The sequence below is a fragment of the Pelodiscus sinensis genome, chromosome 25, assembly GCF_049634645.1.
Source record: "Pelodiscus sinensis isolate JC-2024 chromosome 25, ASM4963464v1, whole genome shotgun sequence".
NCBI classification, from domain to species: domain Eukaryota; kingdom Metazoa; phylum Chordata; order Testudines; family Trionychidae; genus Pelodiscus; species Pelodiscus sinensis.
Window position 1 is genome coordinate 8,594,409 of NC_134735.1, and position 23,879 is coordinate 8,618,287.

Sequence of the window (23,879 nt, forward strand, 5' to 3'; positions counted from 1 at the left end):
CTTTCAAGCCCTCTGCACTGAGCTCTGGAGTGAGCCCCACTCTGCAGGTAGGAAAAAGAGGGATTTGAGAGAGTCTCTTCCCTCCATTTATCTAGCCCAGTGCACAGGGCCTGGCACTGCTTGGGAGGTACAGATGCTTTGTCATCCCCGCCGTCCGTGCAGTGGCTCTGCCGTTCACCGTGCACTGCTGCTTTTAGCAGAAGGGCCAAGCTTGAGTGTTTCCTCCTAGCTGAATTAATTAATGTGCTTCTGCTTGCACAGTCTGTTAACCCGTGCCCCCTCCTGGCTTCAGCGTTGCAGCAGGAGGTTCCTATTCCCAGGCCGGCTGCCGGGGGGTGCCACTCCTTGCAAAACTCTAGGAGGGAGACAGCACTCAGCCCAGTCAGCAGGTCCTGGAGTGACATCCTGCCTGCAGATTCCGAGGTTACATCCCAATGGGAGGTAACCATGACGAGAGCCTGGCCTCTCCACTCGTCCGTGAAGCAATGGGAGGAAGGAGGGCAGGGGGCGGGGAAGGCTTCTAGGCTAGATCCAGATTCTGCTCTCCTCGAGTTCTGGGGCTGTGAACGGCTGGCAGGTATCCACATCAGAAATGCATTTAACACACGCAGACCAAAAAGCCGGGAGTCCGGGAAAGATGGTGGCACAGGAGCTGTGCTGAATGCTAATTGTGATGGAGAGGCACAGACCCTGGATATCATAGTGCAGGTGAACCTCTCTAGTCCGGCACCTTTGGGACCGGGCCGGTGCCGAACCAGAGAATTTGCTATACCATGGGAGGTGAATAGTTTCTAACAGCATTACCAACAATTCCACTGCTTACTGGGCTTTAGAAGACATTCAGGACTAAATCTCCATCCCCAGAGGTTTTTAAGTCCCAGCTTGACAAAGCCCTGGCTGGGATGATTTAGTTGGGGTTGGTCCTGTTTTGGGCAGAAGTAGGGTTGCTGAACCCCCCCAAAAGGAAACTGGGAAAAAATTCTGTTGAGGAAGAAAAAAAAAAAAAAAGGGGGGGGGGGGACTGACAGTCACAGCCCCTTTAATTCCCGGCCTGCTCCATCCTAGCCAGCCCAAGCTGCACTGCGTACCCCAACCACCCTTCCGTTGGACGCCCAAGCCAGAAAAACAGAAAATACCGGACATTTTACATGTCCGGTATTTTCTGAATTTTTTTACCAGATGGAAGGCGCAAATACCAAGCTGTCTGGTTCAATACCGGACGCCTGGTAACCCTAGGCAGAGGACTGGACTTGATGGCCTCCTGAGGTCTCTTCCAGCCCTGTGATTCTATGAGTCCATGATTCTGTGAAATTAGAGCTAAATCACAGCATAGAACACTGAGAGCCAGGACTGGTGGCTGTAAACAAACTTTATGGGACTGCGGGAAACTTGGCCACGCCCATGAAAAGTGGACATCCGGCTCACTAACAGCATGCCGCACCATGGATGTTGCTGGACCAGAGAGCTCTGGACTAGAGAGTTCAACTCTGGACTAGAGAGGTTCAGCTTGTAATAGGTGCTGCAGGCAGTCAAGAAAGTAGACTGAGGGGACCAGGAAGCTGCCAGAGACAGGAGGCCCTTTGTAAGGGCAGGAGCTGCTCCACAGAGGCTGCTTTCATAGACTCCCAGGCGTTTAGCAAAACAGCCCATCTCGACTGAAAAACGGCCAGTGATTGAGAAGCCGCCAAGACCCTGGGTGGGTTGTTCCAGGGGTTAAATACCCTCCCAGGTAAATAAATTCTTGTTTCCGGTCAGAGTTTGTCTAGCTATAACATCCGGCCGGTGGCTTGTGAGCGTGTGGCTACCATGGCTCTTACAGCTCCTTAGCCACCTGTTGCTGGGATGAAACCATCCCCCAAACTTCTCACGGCCACAGGACTTAGTCCTCTCATTGGGGAACATCATCGCTATGTGCGATTGTTCGTTGGAAACCCCATTAGCCCTAGAATTAGATCAATCGCCATTTTTTGACTCTGTGCCCGTCTTCAGGGCCTGTAGCTCAGCATCACCCACCTTATTAATGGCATGAAAGCAGCACGGGACCTCTGGAGCTATTCAGCAAGCTTCGGAGGTACCCACTGTCATGCGGCATTTTCCAGACTTGCTGGGAAAGCAAAGGAACGGGATATTTGAGGAACAAAATTTTTTGGTGATGGAAATGAAATCCTAGGGGCATCTGCTCCTCCTTCCCTGCCCCACCGGAAGGCTCTCTCATCAAGAAATTACTAAATCCTTTGGTGCATCAAAGGCAGGGTGTAATGTTATTAACTTGCCAGCCATGAGCTGGCCGCAAAGCAATCATGGCTGTTTCTCCCAAGACTGAGTCAGGGGATAATTGAGTTGAATGGAAAGGAATTACTGCTCTTTGTTGTCTGGTAGGGAGATGATGAGTTGAATCTCCCAGACCTTCCATATTGATCCAGTTTCTGGTGATTCAAACAGACTTTAGAATTAAGGGATAAAGTTGTTCAAAGAGGCTCTGAGGCGCAAGTCTGAATTTTTTGTTTCAGTTTGAGTAGAGATGATTCCCTTTCTTGCCTTGGGTCCTGCATACAGTGCTGGGTGCATTATTAATGTCTAAGACAGACAGGCCAACGATAGGCAGGCAGGTAGATGCTGGTTAAAATCCATCCTCAGGCCATTATCCCTCCCTGCCTCGGGATGCGGGAAGAGCACATGCATTTTAGAGATGGACAAGACCCATTCATTCTGGAATAATCTTGGTGCTAACAGTTGGGTGTTTTCCAAGCCACAGAAAGAGAGTCTAATGAAAGTCTCTGACCACGGTGCTCGCTGCAGGAGATGTGTGGATGAGGCCTTCTGTCAGAACGAGGGGAGACAGACACCCAGGAATGAAGGAAATAAAACGTGAACTGAGCAGTTGAATGGATCGGGGAAGGCGTGATGGTTTACAGACCCTCCCAATCCCATTGTGGTCAGAAATTCAAATTCAGGCCAGTAGTGATCAGAAGGTATTCCTCCTGGAACATCATTTATCTATGTGGAATGAGCTGGGGATTTTATATAAGAACATAAGAATGGCCACACTGGAGCAGACCAAAGGTCCATCTAGCCCAGTATCCTGTCTGCTGACAGTGTCCAATGCCAGACGCCCCAGAGGGAGTGAACAGAATAGGAATCATCATGTGATCCATCTCCTGTCATCCATTTCTGGCCCCTTACAAACAGAGACTAGAGACACCATTCCTACCCATCCTGGATAATAAGTATATTGATGGCCCTAACCTACATGAATTTATCTAGCTCTCTTTTGAACACTGTTAAAGTCCTGGTCTTCACAACGTCCTCTGGCAAGGAGTTCCACAGGCTGACTATGCACTGCATGAAGAAAAACTTCCATTGGTTTATTTTAAACCTGCTACCTATTCATTTCATGTAATGACCCCAAGTTCTTATGTTTTGGGTTAGCTGCCATCTCACGACACCTGCTAATCCAAATGGCTGTCGCGGCTTGTGGGAATGGATCTAGTGCTCCTTCCAAGGTCTGGCACAAAGGCTATGTACATAGCATCTGAAAGCTTGTGCCGTGTACATTCTGTGGCTGAATGTTGAACTTTTTCAGCTGCTGTGGTGGTTAGATCTGGACCCTTTTGTAAAAGAAAACCACAGAGCCCTTCTGGAAGGATCCATGATTTGTGGCTCGCTCTAAAGGGACGCTGAGATCTGGAGCCTGGAGCTTAATTACCCCCTGGCCCTAACAGGGAGAAATCTGTAGCTATCAACCACACTGCTTCTGTAGGATGGATGCTGAGAACTTGGCCCACGGGCCTATGAATGTACCTTCGAACAATGGAGGGCAGGGTTAGAACGGATGTAGAAATGCCCCATTCCAGCAGAGATCGTGTTTTTCCAATCCCAAAACTCGAGCGGAGAACGTGGTGGGGTCTTTGTTCTGCTCTCCCTTTTGCTGCAGCGCGTTGAAGGCAAACTGCAGACATACTCACAGTAGCTGAAACGCAGCCCGAGTCCTGAGAACTTAGAGTTTATTGAAAGATCACTGAAGTTTCTGTTATTGAATGTAGAGCGTGCTGGGTGGACTGGCAGAAAATCAATCCTGAAATATAGCTGCCTTTATGGCCTCCTCTAAATAGCTCTCTTATGATTGTTTTAAGGTGAAATTATTAAAGGTCACCAGAGGTCAAGTACACAATGTAATATAGTTGAAAATTGCTGCTTTTATCAACAGTTGAGAAAATAATACTCTTGTTCCCTCTCCCCACAGTGAGCGGCTGTTAATTTTACTTTGAAAAACAACGCACTGAGGCTCTTGCAATGGGCTGTTGATAAAAAAATGAGTATGGCTGTTAAAGGGATGCATCAGGCGTAGGCTGAAATATTCAGACCCTGGATGCACAACTGGGTCCCCAAATAGACATGTGATTGGGGGAAAAACCCATCCTGAGAACCAATGCATCCATTACAGAAAGGATGGGGACGCATTGAAGAGAGTCCAGCAGAGGGCAACAAAAATGAGGAGGGGGCTGGCGCAGATGACTTATGAGGAGAAGCTGAAGGATCTGGGCTTATTTAGTGAACAGAAGAGTGAGGGAAGATTTGATGGAAGCCTTCAGCTACCTGAAGGGGGTTCCAAAGAGGATGGAGAGAGGCTGTTCTCAGTAGTGGCAGATAACAGAATGAGGAGCAATGGTCTCAAGTTGCAGTGGGGGAGGTCTAAGTTGGCTATTAAGAACATAAGAACATAAAAATGGCCATACTGGGTCAGACCAAAGGTCCATCCAGCCCAGTATTCTGTCTGCCGACAGTGGCCAATGCCCGGTGTACCAGAGGGAGTGAACCGAACAGGTAATGATCAAGCAATCTCTCTCTTGCCATCCATCTCCACCCTCTGACAAACAGAGGCTAGGGTCACCATTCTTTACCCATCCTGGCTAATAGCCATTAATGGACTTCACCTCCATGAATTTATCTAGCTCTTTTTTAAACCCTGTTATAGTCCTAGCCTTCACAACCTCCTCAGGCAAGGAGTTCCACAGGTTGACTGTGGGCTGTGTGAAGAACTTTCTTTTATTTGGTTTAAACCTGCTGCCTGTTAATTTCAAAACTATAGAAAAAACTATTTCCCTGGGAGGGTGGTGAAGCACTGGAATGGGTTTCCTAGGGAGGGGGTGAAATCTCCATCATTAGAGGTTTTTAAGTCCCGGCTTTACAAAGCCCTGGCTGGGATGATTTAGTTGTGGTTGGTCCTGCTTTGAGCAGAGGGTTGGACTCAATGACCTCCCACGGTCTCCTCCAGTCCTAGGATTCTTAGCTGGTTGAGCTTGTTCAGTTTGCCAAGGTGCGGTACACACTTGGTTCCAATCTCTGCCCTTTCAGACTGAAATCCCCTAGCAAGGAAAATCTCCTAAAGGGCCTTCTGCATGTTCGTTAATTAGCCACTGATGCCTGGGAAGAGATTTATTGTGAGAGGGGAACCTTTCAGACAGGCTGGCATAGTTTTTGACTGATTTATAGCGCCCATCTGCTAACCCAATCTCTCTTTGTGCCTGATGCATTGTCCCATGTGGATTGAGCTGGGTGAAATTTGCAAGCATAAATTCAGGCTAGAATGAACCGATAGGAGGAGGAAGAGCTGAACTATCCCATCTCTGGGTCTGAGTTCCACTGGAAATCCCTTAAGGTATTCAGATCAGAAAAACACCAACAAGACTCTTAAAGTTGCCACGTCCTCCCATCTGGCTGTCCTCACCCTGCCCAATGGTTTTGTCTGTATATCGATATGCTCCCCAGTACTCTGGAAATGTTTCAAAACAATGCAGAGTCACCCTACCATAAACTGCGAGGCTTGGGCCAATAATTCATAGAATCATAGAACACTAGAACTGGAAGGGACTTCAAGAGGTCATCTAGTCCAGTCCCCTGCCCTCATGGCAGGACCAAGCACCATCTAGATCATCCCTGGCAGGTATTTATCTAAAATGCTCTTAAATATCTCCAGTGCTGCAGATTCCACAACCTCCCATAACTGCACAATGAAGCAGTTTGTTGCCCTAACTTTGTTGCCAGTGCTAGTTCAGAATCAGTTTGAGGGCATCTATTGAGACAGTGTTAGGTTTGCTGAAGGCTCTAATCCCCATGGTGCCAAGCCGGAAGAAGCAGGCGACAGGTATCTCACTTGAGGACAGGATGTTTTATTAAGCATGCACTCACCCTTGGGCCTTTTGTGTCTTTTGCCTCCTGACAGTTCATCTCTGCTGCAGGACACTCTAAGAGACGGAGAGCTCCGTAGCTTCCATAGGGAGGTTTAGGTTGGACATTAGGAAAAAGTTCTTAACTGTCAGAGTGGTCAAACACTGGAATAAATTGCTCAGGGAGGTTGTGGAATCTCCATCTCTGGAGATATTTAAGAGTAGGTTAGATAAATGTCTATCAGGGATGGTCTAGACAGTACTTGGTCCTGCCATGAGGGCAGGGGACTGGACTCGATGACCTCTCGAGGTTCCTTCCAGTCCTAGTATTCTATGATTCTATGAAATCGTGTCAATTTTCAGAAGACAGTTAAAAGTAATTCAAAATGTTGCCTCACCCGTATCACACTCTGACAATGTTTGTGGTTTTACAATTAAATGTTTCCTATTTTTGAGTGTTTTTCTTTCCTTTGTGTGTGTGTGTGTGAAAGACCCAGAGACAAAAAACAATGGAAACTAATTGTGCAGAGGAATTGTGAGTGTGCAGAAAATGCTATGGAAAGCACAAATGAAACAAATGGATGGTGGTGTGTGTGTGTGTGGTGGGGGGAATGGAAGAGAGAAAGAGAGAGAAATATTTCTAAGGTCTCTTACTTACAGTAACCATATTAGAACAACAACAGATACGATTTTAAAATTACTGTCTCTTTATTGGGCTGACAATTTCCAAGTCTCTCAATCTTTGGCTTCAGGGCACAGGAATATTATTTTTTGGAAGCAGGAGAAAATTTCCTGTTCAGATTAAAGCATTTCACGCTTAGATGCATCATGCCTCTGCATGACCAGTCTAGATGGACCTGGGTCTATATTGACTTGGCTGATTTCAAAACCAACAGGCTTGGAGTCCATGCCTTTGCCATGGGCAACTAGGGCTGTTGCACAATAGGGGGGAAGTAATTGTGTGTGTGCACGATTTTTTATTCTTTTGATGAAATCAGATTAATCAGGGACTGGGGTCTATTAGTTTTCCCTTTTCACTTTAAAGTAACCCGTCGGAGTGCATCACACACCAACCTACAGCAGGGCACCTATTTACTCTATATTGTCATGCCAGCCTCCTGAAGCATTAGCAAGCGGGTAGTTGGAAATCGGAATGAAAAATGGATGTTTTGAAAAGGTGAAGATTTTGGTATTTGTGTTGCCGAGTGCGACTATATCTCATGGTGGAGCTAGTGTTCCAAAAGATAGATGTGTACACACATACACACACACCCCACCTCATGGTGGAGCTAGTATTCTAAAAGCTATGTGCACACACACACAGACACACTCCCCACCTCATGGTGGAGCTAGTGTTCCAAAAGCTATGTGCACACACACACAGACACACACACCCCACCTCATGGTGGAGCTAGTATTCTAAAAGTTATGTGCACACACACACAGACACACACACCCCACCTCATGGTGGAGCTAGTGTTCCAAAAGCTATGTGCACACACACACAGACACACTCCCCACCTCATGGTGGAGCTAGTGTTCCAAAAGCTATGTGCACACGTACACACACACACATGCACATGCACGCACATTAGAATCCGGATCTAGCAGATTCAGTCTCTTCCCCAGTAGGCAGGAGGTCTGGGGGCTGGTGCGTTGATAGGACTGTGGATGAGGGGAGCTTACACAGAGCTGCATGAGGGGTATAAGGGCTCTCACAGCACTTTATTAGCTCTTCCCACTCACAAGTATTGTTACATGGGGGGAGAGAGGTGTAGGCCATCACACCAATTCCTGGAATCTGTTCATGTTCTTCCACTCAGGCTAAATGAGGGAACAATTAACACTCCTTTATTTAGGGTTAGATGAAACAAAGACGAACCCATATGCAAGCCTGGGCATTGGCTGGAATATGCAGTTCAAGGCATCAAAGATCTGATGTCAGATGCTGGGGTAGGGGACTGATTTGGTGGCAGATCTGTCCGTGTCTGTGAAAGTGCAAGAGTCCAGACACAGACAGAGAAAGCAACAGATTGCCAAGAAGACTGGCAACATTGACCTGAAAGAAAGCAAAGAGAGCGATCTTTGGGGTAAAGTGCTGTCTGGAAAGAGGCTTGGAGCGCTAAGCAGGGAAACCGCCTGCTGTGGTTTGATTCCTACTGGGCTCAGGGTAAGGGCATCCCGTGTGTGTGTTCCTTGTGAGCAGACTGGATTGCATCAGAGAAATAGCTGTCATAAAACAATTGATTGTTTTCTCATGGAAACAATCCACAAGATCCTGGAAACTGGCTAACGGCTCAGAAGAGGTAACATTATTAAGAGCCATGCAACTTGCCAGAAGTTCTTTTAAAGCTGACTCTGATATGTGGCATGAAGGAAACTTCATAAAACCACTGTGGTGCTAAGTTTTCTCCCGAGGGATAAGTGCAGATGCTAGGGGATAATAGACGTCTTGACCAAGTTGGCGACATCTAAAGGCAGAGCTCAATTCCTAAATGTACATCTCATACAAATAGATCTATATCTTAGATTTACATCCTCCCAGGAAGGCCTGCCTGAACGTGATGGCCTCTCTGGAGCATCCCCCTGTCCTTTATGCTACATCGACTGCACGACTCCTGGAAATGGGCAAATTAGTAGAAGAAACTGAATATGGAGGTAACACAGGACACTAATCTCAGATTAAATGCAGCAAGTGAAGTTGTGATTCACTCCTATAACTCAGCCATGAGCTGTAAATCTATAACTGGCCCTGTTTGTGGCAAAGAGCTTATGGGTAGAGCCTATTTATTTTGAACCCATAACTTTTTTGTAGAAAGGAAACCAAGCTACTAAGATTAAAAAATCATTAAAAAAATAATTCCCTCTAATAAAACTAAAAGGGCTCGTCTACACTGGCCCCTTTTCCGGAAGGGGCATGTAAATTTCACCAGTCGTCGTAGGGAAATCCGCGGGGGATTTAAATATCCCCCGCGGCATTTAAATAAAAATGTCCGCCGCTTTTTTCCGGCTTTTAAAAAAGCCGGAAAAGAGCGTCTACACTGGCCCCGATCCTCCGGAAAAAGTGCCCTTTTCCGGAGGGTCTTATTCCTACTTTGAAGTAGGAATAAGAGCCTCCAGAAAAGGGCACTTTTTCCGGAGGATCGGGGCCAGTGTAGACGCTCTTTTCCGGCTTTTTTAAAAGCCGGAAAAAAGCGGCGGACATTTTTATTTAAATGCCGCGGGGGATATTTAAATCCCCCGCGGATTTCCCTACGACGACTGGTGAAATTTACATGCCCCTTCCGGAAAAGGGGCCAGTGTAGACGTAGCCAAAAAGTGTTTGAAAGGTTTAATTTAATTTTTGTTTGTTGTGTCTTTTTGTCAATTGTTTTCCACTCAACTTGAGACACAGAAAACAGACTGATCTTTCTTTCTTTCTTTCTTTCTTTCTTTCTTTCTTTCTTTCTTTCTTTCTTTCTTTCTTTCTTTCTTTCTTTCTTTCTTTCTTTCTTTCTTTCTTTCTTTCTTTCTGTCTGTGTGTCTGTCTGTGTGTCTGTCTGTGTGTCTGTCTGTGTGTCTGTCTGTCGTGATCATGGATCTGCTAATGCCCAAATAGCAAAAGCAACATCTGTCAAAGATCCAACACGCGGAGCACACACAAAAGTACTCATGAAGGAAACGTAAAAGGTTATGGGTTTTCTTCCTTTAAGGTGATTAACTTTCTGTGAACTCAGTTCTACAACTTTTTATTATGGATATAAATAATTTCCAGCAATAAAGGTAATGGGATTCTATGTTTCGTGGAACATAGGCAACTTTGGGACTAGAATGATTAGTTGTAGTGGCTGCCCCACTCCGGCAGGGAAAGGGTTAAAAGCAGGCCAGCGGAGGCCTGCACAACCTGGCCAATCAGAGGAAGGGTGAAGTCAGCCAATCAGGGTCAGGCTGGGCCTTATAAAAGGCTGCAGGGCTGAAAAAAGCTCACTCTCACTCTTGCGAAGAAAGGAGGAGGACAGGCTCTCAGAGAAGGAGGGCTGCACCCAGGACAGAGGCATGCTGGGCAGGGTAGCAGGGCAGTGAGAGTGGCCTTTTTTCGAAAAAAACTTCCCGTGTCTAGACTGCTGCTGCGTTCTTTCAAAAATAAATCAAAAGAACATGGCAGTTTTTTCGACGGCGGGAAACCTCGTTTTATGAGGAAGAACACCTTTTTTTGAAAGTGCTCTTTCGAAAAAAGGCAGTCTGGATGCTCTCTTTCGAAAAAGCACAGTTTGCATGACATAGCGCCTGAGTGCTCTCTTTCGAAAAAGCGGCTTGCTTTTTCGAAAGTACTGGTGGTAGTCTAGATGCTCTTTTTTGAAAGAGGCTTTTTCGAAAGTATCTTTCGAAAAAGCCTCTTTCGAAAGAGGCTTGCAGTCTAGACGTACTCTCAGACTGCAGGCATTGAGATAAGGGCTGAGGGGGTGCAAGGATAGTGCGTGTATATTCTCCCTGCCTCTGTAAACTCCCTTCTTTTGATATACTAGTACATATATATAACCCTGCCTCTGTTGTTTCCACTCCAAAGCATTTGACGAAGTGTATTTTTTATCCACAAGAGCTCATGTCCAAATAAATCTGGATGAATAAAGGGCGCATGGATAGCTGGCCAGTGGTTGTTTTTCAAGCTGTAGTGTGTGATTGGCCACCCGAAGCCATGGGGCACTTTATCTGCTCCCTGAGTGGATGATAAATATTTTAAATGGAGAATAATGAATGGTAATTAGCAGTGGATGAATGGAGAGCAATGAAATGCAAAGAAAGAAGAATTATGTTCTTCAGCTACCAGTATCCAAGGAAATAATAAAGCGTAGGCTGGCTGGTGAGACAGTCTAGCATTGCATAAGACCCCAGCTTAGCTCAGACCCCGTCTGCTCTGCTTCTAGAGACCCATCATCTATGCTGGGGTGCTGAGGATGGCAGAGGGCTGCCTGCCCTTCCCAGAGCATAGATCCACAGACCCTGCAACATGCGAGCAGGGCTGTTATCTCTGTCGGAGTCCGCACTGAGCTAAGGAGAAGGCATTTCATGCACCTTACTGCTGGGACCCTTCCTTTTCGGCTTCCTTTGCATTTCCAGTTAATAGGAATACAGTTTGCTGAGAACATTTCCCTTCCCCGATTAAGCTGTTAAGAAACCCCCATCTGTCTTTTATCCAGACATTTAAAAAAATGCTCATTTGTTTTCATGCCTGGAGACTTATCTCTATCAATAGCACTAATGGATTCCCTATCACACTCATCATCTCTGGGAACGGCTTTGAAGTCATTCCCATGCATGCCTTCTTTGTCTTTCTCCCTGGGGATCAGTGTTCCCTAGAGGCTGGGTGCTTGTGCAGACACCCGGGAGAGAGTCCAATGCCACCCAGCTGATTGGCAGAGCGCCCACAGATAGGTTTTGTTTCTACTGGTGGTGCACATTCACACGTCTCAGTGCACATAAAAATGTATTCTGCACGTGCATGGAAAATATCCACACATGGAAAAGGTTGCTGTGTCTAGACTGGCAAGTTTTTCCGCAAAATCATCTGCTTTTGCGGAAAAACTTGCCAGCTGTCTACACTGGCCGCTTGAATTTCCGCAAAAGCACTGACGATCTCATGTAAGATCATCAGTGCTTTTGCGGAAATACTGTGCTGCTCCCGTTCGGACAAAAGTCTTTTTCCGAAAAACTTTTGCACAAAAGGGCCAGTGTAGACAGCAGAGATTTGTTTTCCGCAAAAAAGCCCCAATCGTGAAAATGGCGATCGGGGCTTTTTTGCAGAAAAGCGCGTCTAGATTGGCCAGGGACACTTTTCCGCAAAAAGTGCTTTTGCGGAAAAGCATCCTGCCAATCTAGACGTGCTTTTCTGAAAATGCTTTTAACGGAAAATTTTTCCGTTAACAGCATTTCCGGAAAAACATGCCAGCGTAGACGTAGCCCTATTGTATATTTGACAGAATTTGTCTGTCCGTCTGACTGTTTATTCAAGAACTCCTAAATGGCAAGAGCTAGGACCACCAAATTCGGTACACAACTTCCTCATATCATAACTTAAAGCAAGCAAGGTCAGGGTTTGGTTGTGCCAGGAAAATGGGATGTGCCTGGAATGGTTTCCATAAAATCATGCAGAAGAGAGACAGAATCAGCAGGCCAGTGAAGAGGGCTGCCAGGCGCTGCACCCTCCCCGCTGTCCAGGACTGCTCCAGCCCCAAGCCTCCCATCTCCAGGCACTTTTTAGGGAGGGCGTGGGGAGCTGAAGCTCCCACCTGATTCATACAGGAACCCTGCTGGCTGTTCCCCTTCATCACTGTCAGGGAGCGAGGGGAAAGTGCTGCGTTCCTCACTCTGGCTGGGGAGTGCAGGGGACAGATGAACCAGGAGCCCCTTTCACTGGCCTGGTGATTCTGTCCTATCTGGGGGACATGCACCCCTCCCCCAGCTGTGTTCGCTGGAGCTGCAGCAGCCATAGAAATTTGCTTCTCTTGTGACGAGAGGAGGCTGGGATAGTCCCCGGAGCAGCCTGCATACTGAATCTCTCATCCCCAGCCCCACTCTGTGTGATGAGTTAAACGGAGCACATACATTTTCATTCTGTTTTCCAAAACACAAAAATTAATTGAGTTATGGAGCAACTCCGGGTAAATCTTCGAATGCATTGATAGATGTGCCAGGCTCCATGGCGTCATTCAAGAGGGAGAACAGTTCTTCTTCTAAAGGGAGCAATCTTTTCATCTCGCTTCTCTGTCCTTAGACCCTGATCCTTGTATTTCTCACCTGCCTCTCTGCTGCCCGGATGGGTGCCTGCTGATTTCTCATTTGTGGCAGCTAAGATTATAAATGTTTTCATCACTAATTCATGACAAATCAAATTTTCATTACACCAAAAAATCAAAATTTTATAAGAAATAAATATTAATCCTCAAAGAGGGGCTAAAGCCAATGAATCACTCATGCAAAACACTCCGGAAGCTCATTTGCCTTTCAGATGTTCATCATAATGTCTCTTGCCGTGTTGGCTAATAAGGAAGCTGTTTATGTTTATCATAGAATCATAGAATACTAGGACTGGAAAGGACCTCGAGAGGTCATCGAGTCCAGTCCCCTGCCCTCATGGCAGGACCCAGTATTATCTAGACCATCCCTGATAGACATATATCTAACCTACTCGTAAATATCTCCAGAGATGGAGATTCGACAACCTCCCTGGACAATTTATTCCAGTGTTTAACCACCCTGACAGTTAAGAACTTTTTCCTAATGTCCAACCTAAACCTCCCTTGCTGCAGTTTAATCCCATTGCTTCTTGTTCTATCCTCAGATGCCAAGATGAACAAGTTTTCTCCCTCCTCCTTGTGACACCCTTTTAGATACCTGAAAACCTATCACGTCCCCTCTCAATCTTCTCTTTTCCAAACTAAACAAACCCAATTCTTTCAGTCTTCCTTCATAGGTCATGTTCTCTAGACCTTTAATCATACTTATTGCTCTTCTCTGGACCCTCTCCAGTTTCTCCACATCTTTCTTGAAATGTGGTGCCCAGAACTGGACACAATACTGCAACTGAGGCCTAAGCAGCGCAGAGTAGAGCGCAAGAATGACTTCTCGTGTCTTGCTCACAACACACCTGTTAATGCCTCCCAGAATCATATTTGCTTTTTTTGGAACAGCAGCACACTGTTGACTCATATTTAGCTTGTGGTCCACTATAACCCCTAGATCCCATTCTGCCGTACTCCTTCCTAGACAGTCGCTTCCCATTCTGTATGTGTGAAACTGATTGTTCCTTCCTAAGTGGAGCACTTTGTATTTGTCCTTATTAAACTTCATCCTGTTTACTTCAGACCATTTTTCCAGTTTTTCCAGATCATTTTGAATTATGATGTCCCTGTCCTCCAAAGCAGTTGCAACCCCTCCCAGCTTGGTATCCCAGCTGCAAACTTAATAAGTGTACTCTCTATGCCGATATCTAAATAGTTGATGGAAGATATTGAACAGAACCCCTGTGGAACCCCACTTGTTATACCTTTCCAGCAGGATTGTGAACCATTAATAAGTACTCTCTGGGAATGGTTATCCAGCCAGTTATGCACCCACCTTATAGTAGTCCCATCTAAGTTGTATTTGCCTAGTTTATTGATAAGAATATCATGTGAGACCGTATCAAATGCCTTACTAAAGTCTAGATATACCACATCCACCGCTTCTCTCTTATCCACAAGACTTGTTATCCTATCAAAGTTTTCAGATTAGTTTGACAAGATTTGTTCTTTACAAATCCATGCTGGCTGTTCCCTATCACCTTATTATCTTCCAAGTGTTTCAGATGATTTCCTTAATTATTTGCTCCATTATCTTTCCTGGCAAAGAAGTTAAACTGACTGGTGTGTAGTTTCCCGGGTTGTTCTTTTTTCCCTTTTTATTGATGGGCACTATATTTGCCCTTTTCCAATCTTCTGGAATCTCTACTGTCTTCCATGATTTTCCAAAGATGAGAGCTAAAAGTTCAGATACCTCCTCTATCAGCTCCTTGAGTATTCTAGGATGCATTTCATCAGGCCCTGGTGACTTGCAGACATCTAACTTTTCTAAGTGACTTTTAACTTGTTCTTTTTTTATTTTATCTTCTAAATCTATCCCCTTCCCACTAGCATTCACTATGATAGGCATTTGTCGGAAATCCCCCCTCTTTTGGAAGGCTCCTGTACACCTCATTTTACAAGGCATAAAGGAGCTTCCGAAAGAGTTTTCCCCCCTGATATTTGGCCCTGTGCATATGGGCCAAATATTGGAAAAATCCTCTTCTGGAAAAAAAATCAGAAGAAGATATGCAAATACAAGCTCAATTTGCATACCTTCTTCGCAACCCTCCCCTCCGCCCCCCAGTGTAGCCGTATCCTAACTGGAAAAACTTAAAAAACAACAAATAGTCTTGCACACTTAAAAGACGAACAAAACATGTCGAGGGTATCCTGAGCTTTCGTGGGCACAGCCCACTTCCTCAGATGTCATTGGTTTGTGAAATTCCTTTGTAGAAGAACGGCTGCTTTTGAATCCACGACTGAATGTCCAGGGAGGTTAAAATGTCTCTCTACAGTTTTCTGTATGTTACCATTCCAGATGTCTGATTGTGTCCATTTATCCTTTGTCACAGCGACAGTTCAGTTTGGCCAATATACATGGCAGGGGGGCCTTGCTGGCATATATCCTTACTGGATGAGGGAGATAACCTAGTGACAGAAGATGTGGTGAAGCACTCAATGCTTTTCTTGCCTCTGTCTTCACAGACAAGGTCAGCTCTCAGGCTATTGCACTCGGCAACACAGTATGGGAGAAAGAACTATTTAACCCGCAGAGGAAATCTGGCAGCGCAGCTGATCACCGGCTCTGATCTCAGATCAGAGAGAAACCAGGGAACGGGTTGTTTTGGCAGCATGCCGCTCGCCCTCCGCAGAGCCAGGACTGTGCTTGGAGATACAGCTAAGGCCACTGAAGCTAAGCACGTACTTATGTTCTGTGCTGCATTGGGGCATGTACCGACCCTTCTGTACTGTTTCCTTCTGCTGAAACCAAGGAGCTAGAGGTGGCAGCAGCGGCATACGACACTTCTGGCTCCTTGGGGGCCACTAAGAATTTCCCACTAACCTGACTTTAGAGTCCTGCGGTTCTGTACCAAGAACTGGCTCATACTAGTTTGAAGCAAACCAAAAAAAAAAAACCCCTTTCCTGTTCAAATGGAATTTGAGGCTATACATTTCTCTCAGAATCTCTTATTTTAGTTTAAAATGGTAGGCTATGTCTACACTGGTGGGTTCTTGCGCCAGAAATATGCAAATGAGGCTAAGCATGGAATATCACTGAGCCTCATTTGCATACCTAATGAGCTGCCAATTTTTGCAGAAGAGGCTCTTGTGCTAGAAGGAGCAGTCTACACTGCTTCTTGCGCAAGAAAAACCCTCTTGCGCTACGCTGCTATGCTGATTATTTTCAGGAATAACGGCATTGCGCAAGAGGGTTTTTCTTGCGCAAGCAGGGGCTGTGTAGATGCTCCTTCTGGCGCAAGAGCCTCTTCTGCAAAAAATGGCAGCTCATTAGGTATGCAAACGAGGCTCAGCAATATTCTATGCTTAGCCTCATTTACATATTTCTGGCACAAGAACCTGCCAGTGTAGACATAGCCGTAGTGTTTTTCATTCCAAAACAGTGCACCTACACCTTCAGTGTTCCTCTCTCAAGGAGATTGCTTTGCAATAGTGAGTTAAAAAAAAGTTACCCAAACTAGTATCTGCATGTAACTTGTGAATATGTTGAAAATTTGTAGAGAGGTTAGCTTGGAATCCTTTTTTGGCTAAAAGGCCCTTTAGAAATGATAAATCATTAGTCCCAAAGCTTTCTTTTGCTTACAAAAGTCTCCAAGGGGTGTATTTTTAAACAAGATTCCCACCCAACCATTTAAAAATCCCATTTAAAAAACCCAAGTTTTTAAAAAGAGAAAAATGTTCAGGGCTAAACAAGCTGATTTCTTTTGCTGCAGCCACACCGGGAGTAAGATGCAGTTTCTGTTTAGAAAAGGGAATCAATGTACCATAAGTATTTGGATATTGTGTGGAAGCCTCTACATTTAGTTCACACAACAGCTGGTGCTGCACCAAGTTTGCTGAGGTTATCGGACCCTGCAGAGTGGCCTGGTGGAAATGTATTTTATATAGATTTGTAGCCTAGCCTTGCTTCCGTGTCAACATATAAATAATATCAATGCTGCAGCAGCATGGGAGGAAATGTTTATGCTCCCTTTTTGGCCTAAAACAAATGTTCCTTGAGATGGCTTGAATGCTTCCATCCATAATGCCGCTTACAAACCCTGCATCACCCCTTTCTCATATGGCATCTCTGTTAGTGCTGGCTTTCTGCTAACGGCAGCACAACATACAAAACCCTCCTCACCCTTCCTGACCCCAGTGCTTCTGCTGCAGAAGTTTACTACCCCCTGTGCACCTTTTATAGGCTACCAGTGCCTCAGCTGCAGGCACTTAATAAGCTCTGCTCTTCCTAACTGGCTGCCAGGACCTGTAACTCAGCTGCTGATGGTTAGGCCTATGACAGCTTTAGCTGATCTTTGTGTGGCCTCCACTAGCAAAGGGAAAGGCTCCAGGGATTATGGGATTTGCATCCCCTGGTGCTTTCCAGTAGGAGCAGGCCTAAGCGAGCACTCATTTTGCTTAAGCATTTTGGTCTCAGTCTATTAACCCTTCCAGGTGACATTTTTAGCTGACCTATCTCTTCTGCTGAGTTCTCTCTTGTGGTCTTTAGCACTGGCGGCCCTATGGCATCTGAACAAATCCCAGAAAGACTTTAAGCCATGTGAGTGGCTCTTTCTTTCTCTCACTAGGGGGCAAAAAAAAAAAAAGTGTGTGTGTGTGTGTGGGGGGGCTTCAAGCATGATGTGCTCTAGGCTTTTATTAGTAAGGGCAGGTGGGAGGCATGCACTGTGGTGCTAGGCTCTTGCTGGGGTACATGCAGGACTGGCCTTACCATGAGGGGAACTGAGGCAGCCACCTCAGGTGCCACACTGGATGGGGGGGAGGGTGCCACTAGGACCCAGAAAATTGAGACCTTTCAAAGTTTTGGCCCAAGCGAGGGAGCATGGGGGCGTCATTTGAGCTCCCCGCCTCAGGTGCCAAAATGTTGTGGGCCGGCCCTGGGTTTGTCCCACTGCCTCAGTCCAGCCCCCGGAAAAACTCTGTTTCTGGCAGTAGTAAGCTGATGACTCCGTTTGCTGGAGGGATGGAATTACTGACTGGTCCTCCTGCCGGAACTTTAGATGCTCGTTTATGTGTCCTGGGCTCTGGTCAGTCAGCGCCTGGAAGATAAGGCCTGAGACAGGGAACCTCACACCATAATCTAGGGGGTACAGAGCAGAGAAAGGCTGTGTGGGCTAATGGACAGGACACTGACCTGGGAGCTAGGAGCTGGGGTTTAGTCATGAGTGGGCCTGAGTCAGAGCCAGGCCCCCCCCATCCCAGTCTCAGTTTTGCTCCTGCACGGGAGATCCCTGCCGTGCTCAGCCTATCTGGCGCTGCTGCTGGGGAGCAAGGCCGACACAGGGGGTCTCATCCAGATCTGCCTGTCTGGTGCTCCTGCCGATGTCCAGGGTTGAGGTGTGGGGCTTGCCCGTTCTTCCCTTCTGGTGCTCCCGCTGCAGAGTCCGGTCGGGGGCTTGTCCTGCTCCTCCCACCCAACATGCTTTCTGGAAAGTGGCACTGATGCATAGGGCTTTTAAGCCCCCGAAACTGCTCCCTGGCAGTATGGTTGGGTGGGCGCAGCAGCCCTGCTCCAGACACCCAGCTTCCCAGCAGGAGCACCTGCTAGAATGAGGTAAGCCCTGTGCCCCCTCCCACTCTTCAGGTACATCTCTCCGTGTCTGCTGACCAGTGTGTACATCCCATCCCCCCCCCCCCCCCAAGGCTGGTTGGTGAGAGGCAGCCCGATCTCTCCTGCCCCCCTCACTGTCCACCCATCTGAAATTGGGGCCCACTCAAGCATCCCCTTGTGTCTGCACCACTGGCTAAGAGCTGTGAGTTTTATTCCTGCCTCTGCCACAGAGCTCCTGGGCGGCCTTGGGCATGTCAGCTAGCTTTTTGGGGCTCTGTTTCCCCTACACTAGTAAGGGGGAGCTGTGACAGGGCTAGCTCCTATAACTGGTGTATCCATCACCTAGCACACTGGGCCCCAAACTCAAGTGGAGACTCAAGGCACTACCCTAATGCAACTACCTACCTACATGGGGTCTGCACCGACCACTGCTGCATTCGAGGTTTAGCCTGCTTCCGTTAGAGGCAGGATGCCAAATCTGGAGGGAACCTGTGACCCTAAATGCAAGGATGCAGATTACAGAGTCTTCATAAAGTTAGGGAAAAATACAGAAGGGGAAGAAAATTTCTATCCGTTCCTAAGCACATCAATACCGAGTGACCACGGCAAGCCAAGAGTGGCCTTACCCGGTGAGGCAGGGAGTCCGGAGATTAGCACTGGGAAACGGAGCCTTTGGCCTCCGGGAAACAAGGTTACAGTTGAGCCCCGGTGACTCGGTGACAGCAAAGCAGTCTCATCGGCTGGCTGTGGGTTGGGTGTGCTCTGAGATGGTGGGGCAGCGAGTCACAGGGCAGAGTGATCCTGCGGAGGGTGCGCTGGGGGCAGCTGCACCATGAAGGGAGTATCCAGCAGGGATGGGGCTCCGCCATCTTGCCTGCCAGCCCACCGGTATGTAGCCCCCGTTCCCCAAACATTCCCCCCTCCCAGCCCTTGGGCACAGCGCCAGGGCTGGGGGAGAGAAAAGGCCGTTGGGAGTTGGGGCCTGAGGGGAGATGGGTTAGGACCCCCACCCTGAGCGCCTCCTCAACTGCAAGCCTCACTCTCTCACTCCTCTACCCCCTGCCTCTTGAACGGCCCCCTCCATCACCAAGGCACTCTCTCCCCTCCCCATCAGCTCCCTGCCCTGAAGGACCTGGGCAGCGGCAGGTAAGTCTTCTAGTTAATGAATATTATTTGTTATCCTTTTTGCTTCAGCCGAACCCCCTGAAAAGTAGCACTTCGTTTGTGTTGCTGAATGCTCTTTCTACAGCCTGTTCACAGCATCATTATAAACAATCCATTCAGAGAGCTCCTTTTGTTAATGCTTGCGTATTAGCTAAAGTTTCAGGGCCAAACGCTCATCAGTTCCAGTGTTTTCTCCCATAGTTTTCAAGATACGCGGGCAGAGGGAGCCAATCTGTCCAGAGCTCTTGGGTGCATGTGGCTAGAAACTAGTTTCACAATGTCACGAAAGCTGGATCTCATGGGGTTCCTGAGAGTCCCCCAGCTTGGAAATTCCAACAGAACAGGGCTTGAGCCTTTCTCAGTGGGTTTTGGCATTTCTACTTCTTGTCTCCCCTGAGTTGTGAGTGAAAACCCAGAAGAAAAATGTCCAGAACTTCTTTTGCAGCTCAAAAGAAAAAAATAGATTCCAATATTGTTGAAGTTTAGTTTGAAATTCAGGGTCAGGTTTTAAATTAAGATGCGTTGGGCCATGGCCACAAGGAATCCAGCTAGCACAGTGTCCTTTCTGCTGCAAAGGGGGTTGGTTTGTTATGTTAGAGCAACAGGGGAAAGGCGCACAAGGTCTTCGCTGTGCATAGGAAACAGCCCGATTCAGCGAGAGGTGAAGAACACTTCCTTTGCTCGTTCCCCAACTGCAGGTGAGCCTCCAACCAGGGCTTTGTGGGAATTATGGGGAGCATAATAAAGTGATTCAGCAATTTTATCTAATTCTTCTTTTTTTAAAAACCTTCTACACTAAAGGAAGAGAGAATCTCATTGCCTACAGAGAAATCCATGGTTCGCCCACATCTTACTGCAAGCAGATGTGCTCATTTCATCTCATCTCGTCTAGTCTCATCTCGTCTCATCTCATCTCATCTCAAAAAAGATACCTTAGCACTGGAAAAAGTTCAGAAAAGGGCAACAAAAATGATGAGGGATTTGGAACGGCTGCCATATGAGGAGAGATTAATAACAGACTTTTCAGCTTGGAAAAGAGATGACTCAGGGAAAGTCTACACTAGGAAATTATTTCGAAATAACTTATTTTGAAATAATAACTCCCGAAATAACTATTTCAAAATAAGCTTATTCTCCGAGGATAGCAGGAGTACAGATTTTGAAATAACCAGCCCATTGTTTGGAAATAAAGGGCTTGGCAGAGCTCCGTTTATTATTTCAAAATAAAGGGGGTTATTTTGAAATAACTCCCTTGTGTAGACCAACGCTTCGGGGTGGGGGTAGGGGGGTATGATTGAGGTCTATAAAAACATGACCAGTGTGGAAAAAGTGAATAAAGAGGAGTTATTTACTCCTTCCCATAACATAAGAACTAGGGGTCCCCAAATGAAATTAATAGGTAGCAGGATTAAAATAAACCAAAGGAAGTATTTCTTCACACAGTGCACTGTCAACCTATGGAACTCCTTGCCAAAGGATGTTGGGAAGGCCAAGACTATAACAGGGTTAAAAAAAGAGCTAGATAAATTCATGGAGGATAGGTCCATCAATGACCATTAGCCAGGATGGGCAGGGATGGTGTCCCTAGCCTCTGTCTGTCAGAAGCTGGGGATGTGTGACAGGAATGGATCACTTGATGGTTACCTGTTCTATTCATTTTCTCTGGGGCACATAGCATTGGCCACTGTCAGAAGACAGGATACTGGCTAGATGGAGCTTTGATCTGACTCAGTCTGGCCATTCTTATGTTCTTATGAAACTGCCACCAGAAATTTCAGTGTTGTAAAAAAAATTTGTGTTTTAAATGAAAATCCCCCAAATACCAACAAGAGTTTTTTTAAAGGCAAATGAAAATTTTCAATTCGCATCAACAATTTTTGTGGGGAAAACCAATAGAAACTTTTCCCCGACCAGGTTTAGGGCATTAGCGTGTGTCCATCTGGAAAACTCAGCACTTTTAAGAACTGGGTTTTATCACCGCAAAAGGAATAATGCACACGTGTGTATGAAAGGAGAGAGATCATTGCAGGGCACAGATGTGAAGACATGCAATAAGAATCATAGTCATTAATAAAGTTGAGCTGATGTTTTAGGGGAAACTCCCTGAAATTGACAGGAGCTACTTAAAATGCACTAGGGGAAAATCTATTGAGGGGGGAATAAATCTGATTTGCAATGATAGATCCGATTCCCGGCAGCATTGCTGGCTCCAGAACGTCATTGTCATGCATTTGAGATGGGGCTGCTACCGGCTGCAATGCTGCCTCTGATATATTCCAATCTTGTCTCCATAATAGCTTCTGTCACTGCTGCTGACAGGCCAGGCATTAAGTCTTTGGCACAACGGTAAGAATTATTAACATACTGAGGTTTTATATTATTTGACAGCTGTCGTCTCCCTCGGCATTTATGGTGAGTGACTTATAGCCACTCCTTTGTCTCTGACCTGCATGCATTCATTTTGGCTTCATTGCTTCCTTCACACCAGGGGCTCTCTGATGGCTCTGGACCCTGTGGATGTGGGTCTGGTATTCTGGCAAGGACCATCTCCACTGATGGCAGCACTTGGGATCCAATGAATACTTGACCTTCGAGTGCATTGGCGAAGTGCTGCCCCCGGGGCCTGCCAGCGTCAGACGTGAACGGAAAAGCTAATTTGTTCCTGGTGAAAAGGGACGCTGAGTTTTGAGTAGGGAAGGAGTGATTCGAGCAAAAGGTGCTGATGCCCCCTGTCCCGGTGCCTTCAAAGGGATCTGGGGGTGAGTGGAAACTCTGGGCAGCGGGTTGTAACACCCTTACAATCTTCCCTCTAATCTTGTTCCCATCCATGTGCAGGATACATTTTGTTATGTGCCCTGAGGCACGTGTGGATGTGCACCACCAGTAGAAACACTTGCTGCTGGCTGTGGGCGCTCTGCTAATCAGCTGGGCAGCACTGGAATCTCTCCTGGGCAGCCACCCAAGCACTCAGCTTGCAGGGAACACAAGTTGCAGGCCTCTTTTCCTGGTCCTGCACCTTCCCCATCCTGCTCTGCTCTGTCATAGCACTGCCAGCATCTCCTGCCCATGCTATTTGGTTCCAAGGTCTGAGGTGCTCTAGTGCTGGGGCAGTACAGATCCTCTACCAGCTCCCAGCCTGTAGCAGCCCTGCCTGCTCCAGGGCTCCCCTTGGCAGGGCGTGACCATAGGGGCAAATCAAGGAGCAGGGTTCTAGTATGGAAAAGTGTCCATCAGACCCTAGCCACCTGCAGGCCCCGTCACTAGCCATAGCTTTATTGGAGGGAGGGTGCGGGGAGGGGGTCTACCTACAGGAAAATCCCAGCAACTCCACAGGATTCCTCTCTCCACTTCTACCCTTTGAGAGCATGGAAAGCCTGCCCACATGTGACATGCCCATGGAGTGTGTGACACATTCCACAACAGAACCCTGAGCCCACATCCAAGGCCTTAGACAAAGATCCACCCACCCCTTCATTTCTCTTCCAGCTTCCTAAAAGGGTGTTACAAGGAGGAGGGAGAAACATTGTTCTCCTTGATCTCTGAGGATAGGACAAGCAACAATGGGCTTAAATTGCAGCAAGGAGGTTTAGGTCGGACATTAGGAAGAACTTCCTGTCGGGGTCATTAAACACTGGAATAAATTGCCCAGGGGGATTGTGGAATATCCATCATTGGAGATATTTAAGAGCAGGTTGGACAAACATTGTGAGGGAGGGTCTAGACAGTGCTTGGTCCTGTCATGAGGACAGGGGACCGGACTTGTCCTCTTGAGGACCCTTTCAGTTCTATGATTCTATGATTCCACCAGCCTCTGCTCTTCTTACTCACATACTGGTTTATTCCTCTCCCTGTGTAAATGAAGCAATTCAGTGCATGGGCCACTGGGGAAGAGACCTGTTGAAATCAACCTTGAAGGGCCCAGGCTTGGCTGAAAACCTGCCACTGAGTCTGAAAGACAATTAATCAGTCACGCAGGGTAAAAGATCCGGACTCTTTGCAGAAGTCCCACGCTTTCCTGCCTGGCAGTGCAGCCCCCAGCCCGGCTGCCAGCTCTGCACATTTGGTCTTTAATGGATAAGCCCAGATGGAATTCCCTAGCTACGTCCGCACATTCAGCACTGACTTGAAATGCCGGGCGAGGCAGGTCTGCCAAGCAGCAGGTACCTAATCCACTTTTAT